General features: G+C 36.1%; 1 protein-coding gene across 2 annotated transcripts in view; it reads left to right on the plus strand.

Annotated features, from left to right (window-relative positions):
- The window catches only part of LOC109397845 (uncharacterized), a 313,472-nt gene that overhangs the window by 90,427 nt on the left and 207,881 nt on the right, over positions 1–15,164 (plus strand). The window contains exon 1 of one of the 2 annotated variants that reach the window (XM_062844470.1): positions 4,438–5,136. The exons of the other annotated variant lie outside the window; for it this stretch is intronic. The gene's annotated coding sequence lies outside the window, so the exon portion shown is untranslated. Of the gene's footprint in view, positions 1–4,437; positions 5,137–15,164 lie in introns of those variants that run through there. 2 annotated transcript variants of the gene reach the window in all.

Below are 15,164 nucleotides of genomic sequence, written 5' to 3' on the forward strand. Positions count from 1 at the left end.
ATAGAGTAATTAGAAACCGAAAAAAGTGATTGGGATTAGGTAATGTCACGGTACATAACACATTTCGTGTGTGTGACTTCCATCTGGAATCCTCGAATTATCAATATCTATTACATTATGTCAATAAGTTTAGGAGGCATTCATAAACCACGTAGACTTCAAGGGTAGAGGAGGGATTTGGCCAAGGTCTGCGCTCAATATAAGTTTTGAATTTTTTGTAAAGATATTATATGTTCATTTTTCACCAAAAATTGCCATAACTCAGGAACGAAAAAAAAAGTGCATTCCAATAATTTCAGCGATCAAAGCTTATGAAATTACTTTCTCAAAAATATTTTTTTTTAATTTTTCACGAGTTTGCCCATGGTTTTTCCGGTTTTACTTTATGAATTTTCTAAACAGTGGAACATTTTGAGGAAAACTTTTTCCACTTCATATTTTTTTGGATTCCTGAGAAAATTTGCTTTCCATAAAAAACTTTTGTTCCTACGATGCTTCGTCCCAGAGTTATGATTTTTTAAAGAAAAGGCTTATATGGCACATTTGGACATTTTTCTCAAAATTGGTCATAACTCAAAAACAAAAAAGTGCATTCCAAAAATTTCAGCGATTAAAGCTTATGAAATTACCTTCTCAAAAATATTGTTTTGAAAATTTTCCGCGAGTTCGGGCATAGTTTTTCCAGATTTTTTTTATGAATTTTCTCAACAGTTCTCAACACTTCAGATTTTTTTTTGGATTCCTGAGTTTCTACGATGCTTCATCCTTGAGCTAAGATTTTTTGAAAAAAAGGCTTTTATGGCACATTTGGACCTTTTTCTTAAAATTGGGTATAACTCAAAAACGAAAAAAAGTGCATTTCAAAAATTTCAACGATTAAAGCTTATGAAATTACCTTCTCTAAAATATTTGTTTGGAAAATTTCCACGTGTTCGGACATACAGGGGATAGACAAAATGATCGGGACAGGTAAAATTTTCACTTTTCAAAAAATGTTCAACTAGCTGTAACTTTTCGAAAAGTGCATCAAATATTCTCAAATTTTTACTGTAAGTTCATCAACTAGTTGTGTATCAGTGGTCCAAATTTGGAAAAGATCGGGCCATTCTTCACAAAGTTATAAAGATTCTTGAAAAAGGTAAAATTATCCGATTGCCAACTTTGAGCTGTTATATCTCCGGATTCAATGAACCGAATGCAATGAAATTTTGACCATTTATGACTTTTATAATAAGCTATGGTAAATCATTGACTCAACTTAAAATTCTCGACACGGAAGAAATTATACCAATTAGATTATTTTTCTAATAAAACACCAATTTATCCAAAACATCAACATCGTTTCAAAATTCAAGCTGCAAATTATAGTTCATTTTATTTCCCTCTAATTAACTTATATATAAATGTGTTTTGAAGGAAAGTAACAACATAGCCGTCAATAAATTGAAGAAGTAATAGAAAGCATATTAAAAATAGACCAATTTACTTAAAAAATCGTGAAAAAATTAAATTGCTATAACTTTTTCTCTTGTTAAAAATTTCAAGTTAAGTCAAATGTTTTCCAGAGCTTATTATATAAGTCATGAATGGTCAAAATTTCGTTGCAATCGGTTCATTAAATCCGGAGATATAACAGCTCAAAGTTGACTATCCGATAAATTTACCTTTTTCAAGAATCTTCATAACTACGTGGAGAATGGCCCGATCTTTTCCAAATTTGAACCACTGACACACATCTACTTGATGTACAGTAAAAATTTGAGATCAAATATCCACTTTTCGAAAAGTTACAGCTAGTTGAACATTTTTTGAAAAGTGAAAATTTTACCTATCCCGATCATTTTGTCTATCCCCTGTAATTTTTTCGGCTTTTCTTTACGAATTTCCTAAACTGTGAAATTTTTTTTGGAAAACTTTTTCCAGTTAATATTTTTTTGGGTTCCTGAGAAAATTTGCTTTCATTTTCTCAAAAAAAAAAAACATTGTTTCTACAAGATTTGAAGATTTTTCAAAGTACAGGGGATGGCCAAAATGTTTGGGATAGGCCACTTTTTTTCTCTCAGAAAAAAGGTTCAACAAGCTGTAACTTTTCAAAGAGTGCATCAAAAAATCTCAATTTTTGACTGTCAACCTATTATATGTGCATCATTGGTACAAATTTCAGCTCGATTGGTTAATCTTTCGCAAAGTTAAAACCGTTCTGACAAAACACTATTTTTTAGACAACTAGTTTTTGAACTGTCATATCTCGGAGACCAGTGAACCTAATTGAATGAAATTTTGATCGTTTTTTAACAATATATTGATACTTGATACGACGTTATAAAATGTAAAACTTTCCCACGACTAATAAAGTTATAACCACACAAAAATTACTGAATGCGTTCTTCTGTTAATCCAAATAAGCTCTGATATATCTTATTAGAGATAACTTCAGAGCAGAAATAGAAAATCTCTGGATATCAAAACTAAAATTTAATGACATTGATGTACAGAAATTACATTTTCCAGAAAGATCCAAAAAGTGTCAACCCATGATAACTTTTTTCAACGTTCAAAAGTACCGTAAAACGGGGTATCATTGATCAGCGGGGTAACATTGATCGGCTTGACCGGCCTCATGAAATGTTCAAACAAGCATTTTACATTGAATCAGTTTCTGCTATCGAATGGTATATAGTAATCTGCTATCATTTAGCTATTAAATGACATGCAATTCATAAAAATTGAATATCATAAACATTGAAATAAATCGACTTTTCCATAACTGTGTTCCTTAACGCAATGAGATACATTATCAAACATCCATGCTTGGCGTGAATACTAGATACAATATGAGGGTAGAAATCACTGTATTACGTCAATATGATATCCCAGAGTTGGATTTACTAAACGATTTTTTTTTATGAAAACACTCTTTTTCCATGAAATATTCGATTTATTGAAAGTAGTCTATCAATTACTTAAGCTATTGCCTACCTTTAGGCGTTATTCGCGGTTTTGAGGATTTTCATTCTAAAATAACTCACAAAGTACATAACTTGTAAGAATTTGGACAACATATTCGAAACCAGCGACAGCGAATTTAGTAAGTAAGATTATTTTAAACGTAAACGAACATTGATCACTGACATGATCAATGTTACCCCAAATCAACAAAATCAAAAATTAAATTAAAAAGTCTATTTAAACATATTTAAATGTTTTACAATACTTTTTCGAGTAGCTTAACACATAATCGGAGGGCCAGTACTTGTTTTAAAAATATAAAACATGTAAGATTTGCTTTAACAAGAGAATTATTCAAGAAAAATCGAAAATTCTGATCAATGTTACCCCGGATTACGGTATCTATGTTTCAATAACTTGTGAAGCATCAATAAATTGTTAATAAACGTTCAAAATTCCATTCTATTCGGTTCACTGGTTTCCGAGGTATAACAGTTCAAAAATATTTAAAAAAAAAGAGTGTTTTACAAGAACGGTTCTAACTTTGCGAAAGTTTAACCAATCGAGCTGAAATTTGTACCAACGATGCACATATAATAGTGCATCAAACAGTCAAAATTTGAGAATGTATGATCCACTGTATGAAAAGTTACAGCATGTTGAACTTTTTTTTGGGATAAAAAAAGTTGCCTATTCCAAACATTTTGGCCATCCCCTGTAAGTAGTGTCAGGGGAAAACAAAAAAAAAATCACCTGAGCTTTCCGGGAAAATAAGCGACCCTGAATTTTTCTCAATTTTTTTTTCATATATCCATGAACCCTGCCTGGGAAAAAGTTTCATGAAAATCTAGGTCTTTTCCGCTCAATTTTAAAGGCAATAAAAAACCCTATTGATCCACTTGGTACAAATAATTAAAAAAATGTAGTGTAATGGATGTAATCTTCCAACTCGGGCAGTCTGCTTCTAAGCTTGATTATTTGTTCTGTTTAATGATCCCATGCATACCAAAATAATATCTGGAAAATCGATTTTATCCACGAATTCAGTCTCCCAACTCCAACGTACATCAAGGAGCGCAGCATCCAGCATCAGTACCACCTCAGCCAAGCAGTACCTTGCTCGAGCCCAAAATCGCTAACGCCAAGTATAGTCATCCACTGAACGTTCATGGCAGATCACGTACCCTTCCCTCACCCTTCACAGCCCCTCCCTCACACCGTCCCAAGCGGACGTGCATGAATTCGCGCATTCTCTAGCCTACCACCACCCCTCCTGGGTACATACATATCTTAAACTGCGCGCGCCACAGCGCATGATGGGGTGGCTTTTACACACAAACAACAGCCCCATCGTCGACCGACCAACCAGAAGCCAAGTGACACATTGGAACACGTACGGCACGCGGACGGCCGACGGCGGTGGCGTCACACGAAAGGTGGGGACAGGGCAGGGAAGGGCGGTGCGATCTTCGAGAGTCGGGGAGCCCAATTTTAGCGTATGGTCGAGCCTTCGCGGTCAGTGTTCAATTTGCAATCGAACCGACTAGACGCGCGATGATAAACGACGCGGCCTACTACGTGTGGTGATACAGAGACCCCAAGCAAGCTGAAAAAGAGAAGAGACCCCAAGTGTGCACGGTGCGTGCGGTGAAACGAACAACGGTCGAACGGGGCTGGTGACGGATAACGATATGATATGATAGTGTGAGCACTTTCGTCACAGCCGGATGAAAAAAAAGATGAGATGCTTTTGATGAGGTCCAATTAGAGAAAGGCAAAGCGAAGAAAAGAGAGTTTTACGAGTGCGTGTGCGTGCTTTGATAAGGGCAAAACGATCAGAGTGAATAAACAACAGCCCGCGGCGGGGGAATTGCTTGATCCGGATGATAATACAATTAATGCTCAGCGTCGTTGCGAGCAAAGTGATAATTTATGGACTGTTTTGCATGATCAAGTGCTGAAACAAGCTCTCGGGTCAATATTTCCGAAGGAAAAAGATAAAAACCCTGTCCAATTACGAAGGGGGCTGTGCGAGTGCAGTGAACAATTATCTACAATTGGTTGGTGCGACGAGGATGAAGGTGTCAACACGTTGATATTAGAATCACACATCAGTTCAGAAGGATCTTGGAAGCGACGACAGCAATCAATTGAACTAGAGGAGATTTCTACTTATTTCCATATAAGGTAAACTGCGTTGTTATCTGGGGGAAGCAAATTGGTGTAGTTATGTTGAAGCTAGAAAAGCGGGTTTCAGCCAGTTCAATGATACAAATTCAAATCAAATCATAATTTTTGGATCGTTTCTAAGATTTTTGAAAAAAAAATAAAACAAAAATGAGTTAAGAAAGGAAAATAATATTTACGATCACACACACATTTTGTCCCAATTCCAGTGTCAATATTCTGTGCAAATTCAAAAGTACAAAAAATGTCTGAAAGTACAAATACTTTAAAAACTTTTCTGGAATCAGAACAGATACATGAAGGACTTTCAGAAGAACTACAGTTGACAAATTATTAATTGGGTTTTTAAATTTTGAAAAATATTGAATAAACTAGGGAATCGCGCTACTTGGGTGGTGGCTTCTATATTCGTCTGTTTTCCACTATAACTCAGTCAAATTTGAACCAATTGACACAACTTTTGGAATGTGGTGAGATAGGTATAGTATCTACCAGTGTACAACATTTCAAGTCAATCGGTTCAAAATTGACTGAGTTATAGTGGAAAACAGACGAATATAGAAGCCACCGCCCAAGTGGCGCGATACCCTACTGCCCATATTCGCATAGGTGACGTAAACGCCACATAGGTCAAAATCCACTTTTTTAGCTTAACATATCCTACACCATGTATAACATATGCTCCAATTATTAAAAAAATGTGTTTGTTCTAAAACATGTGAGTATATTGAAAAGAACGTTTTGACGTAACAACCATGTGGTCGCAATACTGACGTATGTATACAAGAAAACTAAAATCTCCCCATAAAACGTGATTGAACATAATTTATTGAGATAATTTATTGACATAAACATAATTTATATTTGAGATATCTAATTATTTGATTTCAGATGCCTGAAAATCATTTTCAATATCAACAACTTTCATAGTGAATATTATCAATTATGTTTAATACTTATTATGGATTCAATGTAGATACTGAAACATTTATGATGCTTTGACAACAACATGCGAATAATTTAACAAATTGATACTTGATAGCCTACACTTCGTAATAGTGAGCCGATTGAAGTAATCGTTTCCACTGGTCTTAGTCCTGGATCAATCGCTTCCAGTCGCCCTGTGATTTTGGAGCCCCTTAGGGCCGCAAAATGCAGTTGAGGAAGACCTAAAGGCCAACGTGCGCGCCCTACCACGAAGCCAACGGCTCCTTCCTGGTTCTCTGCTAATATGGTATAAGTTTGTCATGTCTCTGGCATACGAGCTACGTACCCAGCCCACCGCAGCCTGCCGTGTTTTATCCGCTTCATTATACATCAGTTAACCGATTTTGTCAGCCTGTTTCGGGGATACATTTTTTGTTCTCCTTAAATATCTAAATAGATTTTTAAGCAGTAATTTAGTGATGAACATGATTGAATTAGTTAAAGTTTGACCGTAAGTTAATGAGAGCAAACAGTTTGTGGGGCTGACAAAATTGGGTTTATACTGTATCGATTTATTTACATACTTGGTACAATTCGTAGTTAATAAAACGCCGCCATATGCCGTGATCCTGGTTAGCAGTGAGTATTGTTCGCAGTTAACGTGCTTACTTTAAATTACTCTTAAATGGGTGTTTGTCAAATCTCCTAAGTATACAATCCAAACACCTTATGTATGAACAGTTATATTTTTTGTATGGATGGTTTTGGTAGATCTCTATCGCTTCCTTTAAATCACGACGTAAACTCCTCAAACCCCCTTTCAGCTACTTACTAAGTGCTTGAAGCAAACTCATTGAAACCCGAAACGTGAGTTTTTGTGGCACCTCATTGATTAATGAAATAGTAAACTCATGATTAGCCACGAGTAAAATCATTCCACAGCAAAACTATTACAAGTTTTACGTTTTGTTTCAAAACCATCATTGAACCAATACTGCTGGGCTTTTCAGTCTAACAAAAGTGAAACGGTCAGGAGTTTGGCATAGCCGTTTTAATCCTATTAGACTGAGAAAGCCACAACAGTTCAACATTTCTTCCCAGTCGTAAATATCCTCCAAAACTTAGATAAATTCAATCCATATCTAACTAATTAGGCGTTGGGTGTATGAGCTTTTGATGTTTACTAATTTAATTGTAAAAACTTAGTGTAGAGGAATAGTACAAGGTTATTAACATGAAATTAGTTTCGTAACATTTCGTAATTTGTCGAATATGAGAAAAAATAAATGAGGCCCGCGGGTGGCACTTAATGTTTCAGTTTATCAAGTAAATCTCAAAAAATTGTAAATATTACTAAGGTATTTCTTAATAAATAGTTACGTACAACACCATATTTTGGATAAGGCAAAAAAAAAACCTTTTCAACATAGACTGCCTTAATTGCAAGGTGCATTGGAAGAAGCTGTTAGGATCCATCGCAGAGCCTGGGGATTAATGTTAATTCCGGTATTTTGCACACATTAAACGAAATAAGAAAACTGGTCGGCGTAAAGTCAAATTGGACTAGGCGATTTTTTGGACAGGTAAAGATAAGCCAAGGAATCATAGTATTTCAAGAAATAATGCACATGCTTTGATATCCCAATTTCTTGCAGGACATTTTCCCATAATCATCGAAAAACAGTTGGTCCGGCCTGATTTAAAGCCGACCAACTGTGAATCTTACTACGATGCCCACGCTTTATGGTACGCTCGACCGCACTATCAGATAGTTCACATTTTCAGAATGTGACGTGTTAGCCTTTTTTCTGAAACCACGGTTAGTACATCTTCTTTCGAGTCGGGACTGCTGCTTATCAACAAAGAATGTATTTAACGCACGAATACGGACATTCAGCCGGAGATCCGGGTTCGATTCCCGTTCCGGTCGGGACATTTTTTAGACTCCCTGGGCGTGGTGTATCATATTGCACTTGCCTCACAATATACAAATGCATGCAATGGCAGGCAAAGGAAGCCCTTCAATTAATAACTGTGGAAGTGCTCAAAGAACACTAAGTTGAAGCGAGGCAGGCCAAGTCTCAGTGGGGACGTAGAGCCATATAGAAGAAGAAGAAGACGGACATTGCGGAAAAAATTCTAACACGTGTTCAGAAAACGGGTACCGTAATAGCTAACATAACGGTCATAGCAATCTGGTTGATACGTCAACTTATCCGTGTAATCATTCATCAAAACGACTGAATGGTCGCATAAACTGACGTACACGTTTTAAATATGGAGCAAATACATGAAACATCTTAAAATCATTGCGGCTCATTTTTTGTAGCTGTAATTCACGAAACTGACAGATTATTTCATTCAAATAGTCGGTGCATATGTTAATCCGGAAAAAATCTATAAAATCGTGTTTTCCCCTCAGAGCAGACGTTGGTGGTTACATCGACTATGCGAATATGGGCAGCCTACTGGTTGGCATGTATTTAACAACATAACCATTTTTTGGAAGCAAAAGTTTGATTCTCGCGCAAAACGTAACGCGTGAAATGTGTCATTAGTTATATCTCCGGGATCCCTTTAAAGGAAATTATTTCCACTGGGATACCCTGTTTGATTTATATTTGTTCAGTGTTTTCATCATTTTCCTGCCACACACCAATAAGTTTAAGTAGGGTATGGGACCATTTGGGCGGGAGTACCTATTTTGGGCCCTTGCTGCTGTAACGCAGTCAATTTCAAACCGATTGACTTGAATTTTTGAACATAGCTAGATACAGTGCGTATCTGATCGTGTCTCGAAAATCAAGTCAATCGGTTCAAAATTGACTGAGTTATAGCAGTAAGTGCTCAAAATAGGTGCTCCTGCCCAAATGGTCCCAGACCTTAGGTGTATTCATTTTGTTTGTATTTTTTATTTCGTTAAAATTAGATGAGTCCACTACCAGGGGGCTCACAAAGAGGGGGGGGACGAGTAGTGGGTCAATAAAAAAAGAAAATAAAAACAAATATTTGGGTATTTACTCTTCCTTTGAACATTTTCAGGTTTTTTTTTTCTATGTAGACACGCTTTTGTTTGTCCTTTAATCCTTTTGGTCACTTGTTCTTTCTAAAATTTTTGGTGTTCAGGATGCTCTCAAGTGTGATTGGTCTTTTTATTTTAGTTCTTCTATCAAAGCTCATCAATAGGGTGGCCCACACTTATATGAAAAACAAAAATTTCGAAAAATGCCAAGTCTTACTTCCTAAATCAGATGTTTTGGACTCCCAGAAGCTATGTCCAAAATTTGAGCATAATCGGTTAAGCCTAAGGGGGCGCTCAAAACGCTTGAAGTTTGTATGGGAAAATTGGGCCAAATGTATGGAAAAATTTTGGGTTTTCGAATTTTGCCGCTTTGGTGGCGCTGTAAGCGTTCAATATTCAAACCCTTTGGTACAATTGTAGGTGGCTATATGCCAAAGAACTTTGTCGAAGACCGCGAAGTGATCCGACGGCTGTGGAAAAAGTTATACCTTAGGCAAAGTGAGGCAAAGTATTGAAATTTCATTATTGATATTATTCCTTTACATGTATTGGAAAAACAACAATAAAGTTTATCCTCACTTTACCCAGGGTATAACTTTTTTCACAGGCGTTGGATCACTTTGCGGTCTTCGACAAAGTTGTTTGGCATATAGTCACCTACAATAGTACCAAAGGGTTTGAATATTGAACGCTTGCAGTGCCACCTAGCGGCAAAATTCGAAAACTTAAAATTTCTGCATACATTTGGCCCAATTTTCCCATACAAACTTCAAACGTTTTGAGCGCCCCCTTAGGCTTAACCGATTATGCTCAAATTTTAGACGTAGCTTCTGGGAGTCCAAAACAACTAATTTAGGAGGTAAGACTTGGCATTTTTCGAAATTTTTGTTTTTCATATAAGTGTGGGCCACCTTACTCATCAATTAGTCAAGTTATGAATAGCCTGACGAAATTTAGAAAATATTTTGTATAAGTGGAAATGTGGTTGAATGAATATACCCCAATATTTCAGCGATAGATGACATTTGCATTCAAGACTTCTAGGATTTTTGGCCCATTGTCAAGATTTGCTATGGACTAATGCCATTTGAGCCATAACACATAACATTGAGTGAGCTAAACGACGACTTTACAAATTCTTGTTTTTCATAGAACAATCTTCAACATGGTTCTTAAAAACAACTACTAGGGTATGAGTACCCTTCTTCAGCCTACACCCCTATGTTCATCCTATTCCAATAATTTACGATTTAAGCACCATTGCAACTGTTTCCGTTCTTTATGTTATCATGCATGCTCACTCCAAACAAAAAAATACAAAAATTAAAAACAAAACAAATAGCGCTTATTAGCTTTGTTTTCGATAGGATGAAAATGGGAGCACAATGCTGACGATGGGTTCCGTTCCCCTATATGGTCGAAATTCAACACTTGTTTTAAATATTTTCAAAGTTTATAAAATTCCGTTCTCTGGTAAAACTACCTCGTCAATAAATTCACAATATGCCCAATTTAAAAAGAATATGTGAGTTTTTGACTATATGTATTTTTTTGCGTAATCGTCCTTTGGAGGAGCATGCGTCATAAAAAAAAGACTTTTTATTTATTTTTAAGAATCGCAGTGTAATATACGCAAAATTTGGCCTTCCCAGATTCATACAGATGTTCTTTCTGAAAGTCTGCAAAGTTTTCTTCTGAATTTCCTATGTAGCTCTTCCAGGGATTTCATCAAAAGTTGCTTTGAGATTCCATCAGGAGTTCCTCCTGCGAAATTAGTCTTAGTGTCTTCCAGAAATTCATAGAGAAATCCCTAGATAGAATTCCTGGAAAAGAAATTCCTCACAGAATCTCAGACCAGACTCTTGTACAAAGCCGTGAAGAAACTTCTCAAGGAGTTTCTGGAGAAGCCATCGGTAGGAATCCGAGAAGAAATGTGGAGAAATCAGCTGACGGAATACGTGAAGGAATTCCTAAAGGAAACCACAGTAGGGTGCGGCTTATATTTCAAAACTTGTTGAAACCTGAAATTCGTATGCTTTTCTGGATTCTAGTCACAAGAAAAGAGTAACCTCCGAGTTAGGGCCTAAAATATTGAGATTTAGAGGCAGCGCAAACGCTTTAAAGTTAATTTTTTTAGTTCAACTTCCCCCTCCGTAATGCTTTTTTGTTTGAAAATTTCTAAAATATTTGTATGAGCCGTAACGCTCGGCCGTTCTCCCCCACCTTCTAAAGCGTTATGAAATTTGTGGACGACGTTAAATTGATTTTAAAATAAAAAAAAAAACATTTTTTTCCAAAATCACCTAAAGTTAAAGTTTTTAAAACTTCATTTCATTTTTTTACTAATAAAATAATAACTTTAGGACCCAATAAGTTTTCAGCTTCTTGACCAATTTCGAATCTTTTAGCGTGCTTTTGCAGATATGCTTTAATATTTCCTAAACAAATAATTCATTAAAGTATTCATAAACATTAAAGTATCATAAACTGCAAAAAATATGCAAGTATTTTTTCATGTAAATTTAAAGTTTAGGACGATTTTTGGCAGTTCTTTCCATCTTGAACACGAACATATTAGTATTATTCAGAACACTCCATGTTATTATTTAAAATAAATGTTTCATTTTAAGACCGGAACAATGCATGAAAACAATCGAAATTTGGTAGAAATTCTCATTTTTCTTGTTAAATTCGTATTTTAAAGGTTTTTGATAGTTATCCCTATTAAAACAACTTTCAAAAAGTAGTTCACTAACAACATTTTGGGTAACAAAATTTTCTGCAAAATAAAAGATTTGAAATCGGTCAAGTAGTTGAACAATTATCGGGTCTTAATTGTCATTAGCATAAGCATTTAGCAAGCCGCACTAATTCGCAGGTAGTACAGTCCCAGACAATGGAAACGCGTGACAGTTTTGAAACTCGCATGCACAGCCTGCTATAATTGCATGAAAAGTTATCGGACCCCAATTTTTAAATATTTAGTAAAAGAAAGAAAAAAAAAGAAACATTTAAAAACATATTTTGCGTGCCTTTAATTTAATTTTCAACGTTCAAAAAATTTATTCAAAGATTAGTTTGAAAGGTATTCAAACAAAAAGATTGAAATTTTAGAAAGTAATCGTCAAGGTTATAGAACTTACCCCTTTGGAGACGGATAAGTCACATTAGTCCAGCCGGAAAAACTGACCATTACAAACGTGTTCTAGACCAGCGAAGTTGCATCCAGAAAGACGAAAATACCATCTCCAAAGGGTTTAAGTGAATGCGCCTTTTAATGATTCGAAAATTCAACTTTGAAATATTTTCGTCGCCCCTTTACCGTATGCGTGATAATGTTTGCACCATTGTTAAATAACGTTCCAGTTTTACTTGTAAATACAATATATTGGTTTTATTTGCAGGCATTCAAGCTATAAGTCATATCATAGTAGGCTGTGAATAAAAACTGTTGATTTTCTTAGTTTAACACGTGCATAATGACTAAGTGGCATCTAGTTTGTGATTCGTCCACGCGCAAATTTCGAAAAGTGTCCGTGGTAGTGTCACCGCCAAGATAAAAATTTTTTGAGTTTATTTTTTTATTTTGATATTGCCTAATGATGTAGCCATTAACACACAAACGAAATTTAATATAACTATTGATTCTGGAATTTAGTACGGGATCGATAGTTCGTCGGAGAACAAAAAAACGGAAGTAGCGTTCGGGCAAATTCAAGACTTTCTTATATGGCGCTACTCGTAGCTACCGGATGCCATAGGTATTTATGTGAGTTTTTTTTTTCTATGGTCGAATGATCATCAAAGCCACCATAATTTTTTATTGAAAATCTCGCGTGCCGTTAATTCGCTGATTTCACGTTCCTTTGCCATTTTTCTCATTGAGCGCTCTTAATTCACCTTAATATTATTTTTGGTGGCAGCGATAGCCTTCTTAATCTATGTTAACCTTGGACGACCAGTGGACACCTTCGGGAATAGTTGCCCTTGCTTTTTTTCCGGTCTAAGACCGTTTTACGGTCCACCTGAACACTCCTGAAACATTTGCGCGTGGACAAATCCCGACTACCGCTGCCACCTCTTCATGGTGCAAATTTTAAACTGAAGAAATCGGATTTTTTTACCCGCAGCCTACTATGAAATGAGTTAGAGCTTACGTGCATGCAAAGAAAATCAAGACATTGTATATGCGCAGGTGATATGGAAACCTTATTTGTACGATGGTGCAAACATTATCACGCATACGGTAAATTTCAATATTATTGGCTCAAGCTCCGAGGGCTCTCGTTTTACGTAATTTATTTTGTAGCATACGAATTTCAACAACTTATGAAGAACCCTCGAACGCTAATGGACAGTACCTAAATGTCTGCAAAATCCGTTTTCAACAAGTTATTGAAGATATTTTATTTCTTTAAAGTTGAATACATTCGAAGAAAGGAAATAAAGTTTGTACCGGCTCGATGTGAGTGAATCTTTCATGTCAAATTTAGGCTGACACAAATTTCGATTTTCTCTAATGTCACCCCCTCTCGGAAAATTTTGGTCGGAATTCGGCATTTTGAGGGGGGAAACAAACAAATTATTCAAAAATTCAAAAATTTTGAACTGAAATTAGAGTTGTTGAGAAAATTTCTTAACAAATCCGATGAGTTTTACGATTTTGCCTAATTGTTTGAGTAATTTTGCATCAAATACATTTATTATTTATTATTCCTCCCCCCCCCTTGACGAGTCAGCGAGCAAAGTGACAAAAGAAAAAAAGAGGTTTGTTTCGGCCTCATTTTTTTTTTATTTTTTTTAAATTTATTTAGTGAAAAATCAGTTTCTATCTGTACGTAATTTTTTTTCAAAATGATATTCTGAAATTCCCCTAGAAAGAGATTTCCCCAGCAATTTCTCCTGGTTTTTACCCAAAGTTCTTCGTGTGATTTCTCCACAAGTTTTTTTTTTCTGGCATGTCAAAAGAATTTCCTTCAGGTGCGTAACATGGATTCCGAGGGGGTTTCAGGGGGTTATGAGTGGCATTTCAGGAGGTTTCCGATGATTTGCATGAGGTTCCGAAGGCGTTACGGGAACGTTTTTGAGTGTTTCGGAGGTCGGAAGTGCGTTACATGGGATCTTGGGAGGTAACTGGGGGTTTTCGGATGCATTTATGGGTATCAGAAGGGTGGCATTTATGGGAGTTCCAGAGAATTTTCAGGAGGTTCCTGAGGATAATCCAGGAGTTACGAAGGCGTTGCTGCGGTGTTTTTGGGGGTTTCGAAGGGTTTCAGGTGCGTTACATGAGACCCGAGGGGGTTTCCGTTGGCTTTCAGTGAAATTTCAGGAAGTTTCAGAGGATTTTCAGCAGGTTTTTAAAGGCATATTGGGGGATTCCAGAGGGTCTCAGGGGAGTTACAGGAGATTTTGAGGGGGTTTAAGGGGACCTGTAACATTTTAAAATACATTTTGGATCACTGCTCTCAGGCCTGCTTCAGGTGAGATTTCAGAGACATTTTGAAACGTTTCATAAACGTTTCAGAAGGAATTTAATACGTTCCAGACTGCTTACACTTGTAGATCCGATGTCCTACACTCAAAAGAGCTCTAGGATATTAAAACTTTTATATTTTTGACTGATATTTATGTCTCAAAAAGGTTATAGTTGTCTTTTAACCCTCGAGCGATCACGCTGTTATATTTTGTACAACACGTTGAAAAAATCTCGCTTTTTATACTCAGCATTAGTGTGGTGCTGACGCAGGTAGTCAACCGCGCGAGTTACGGAAGGTTAAAGTGTATTTACATTATTCAATGATTTAATTAAATACACTCCCAATCAAACGTTTGGGGTCACTCCTTCAAAAACATGTCATTTTTTAGGCCCATATTTCCGCCAATTTGCGTCCGATTTCAAAACCCTAGGTTTCATTCAAAAGATAATAAGCCAAAGAAACTTTGAACATGATTTAAAAGAAACTTTTATAAAAAAAAAAATTGTATGTAAACTTAACCCAAAGTTGCCAAATTTTCTAAAAAATAAATATAAACTTACGGCAGTGTCGCTGGAAATTGGGTCGACCAAATTTTAAGATGA

The sequence above is a fragment of the Aedes albopictus genome, chromosome 1 (assembly GCF_035046485.1).
Source record: "Aedes albopictus strain Foshan chromosome 1, AalbF5, whole genome shotgun sequence".
NCBI classification, from domain to species: domain Eukaryota; kingdom Metazoa; phylum Arthropoda; class Insecta; order Diptera; family Culicidae; genus Aedes; species Aedes albopictus.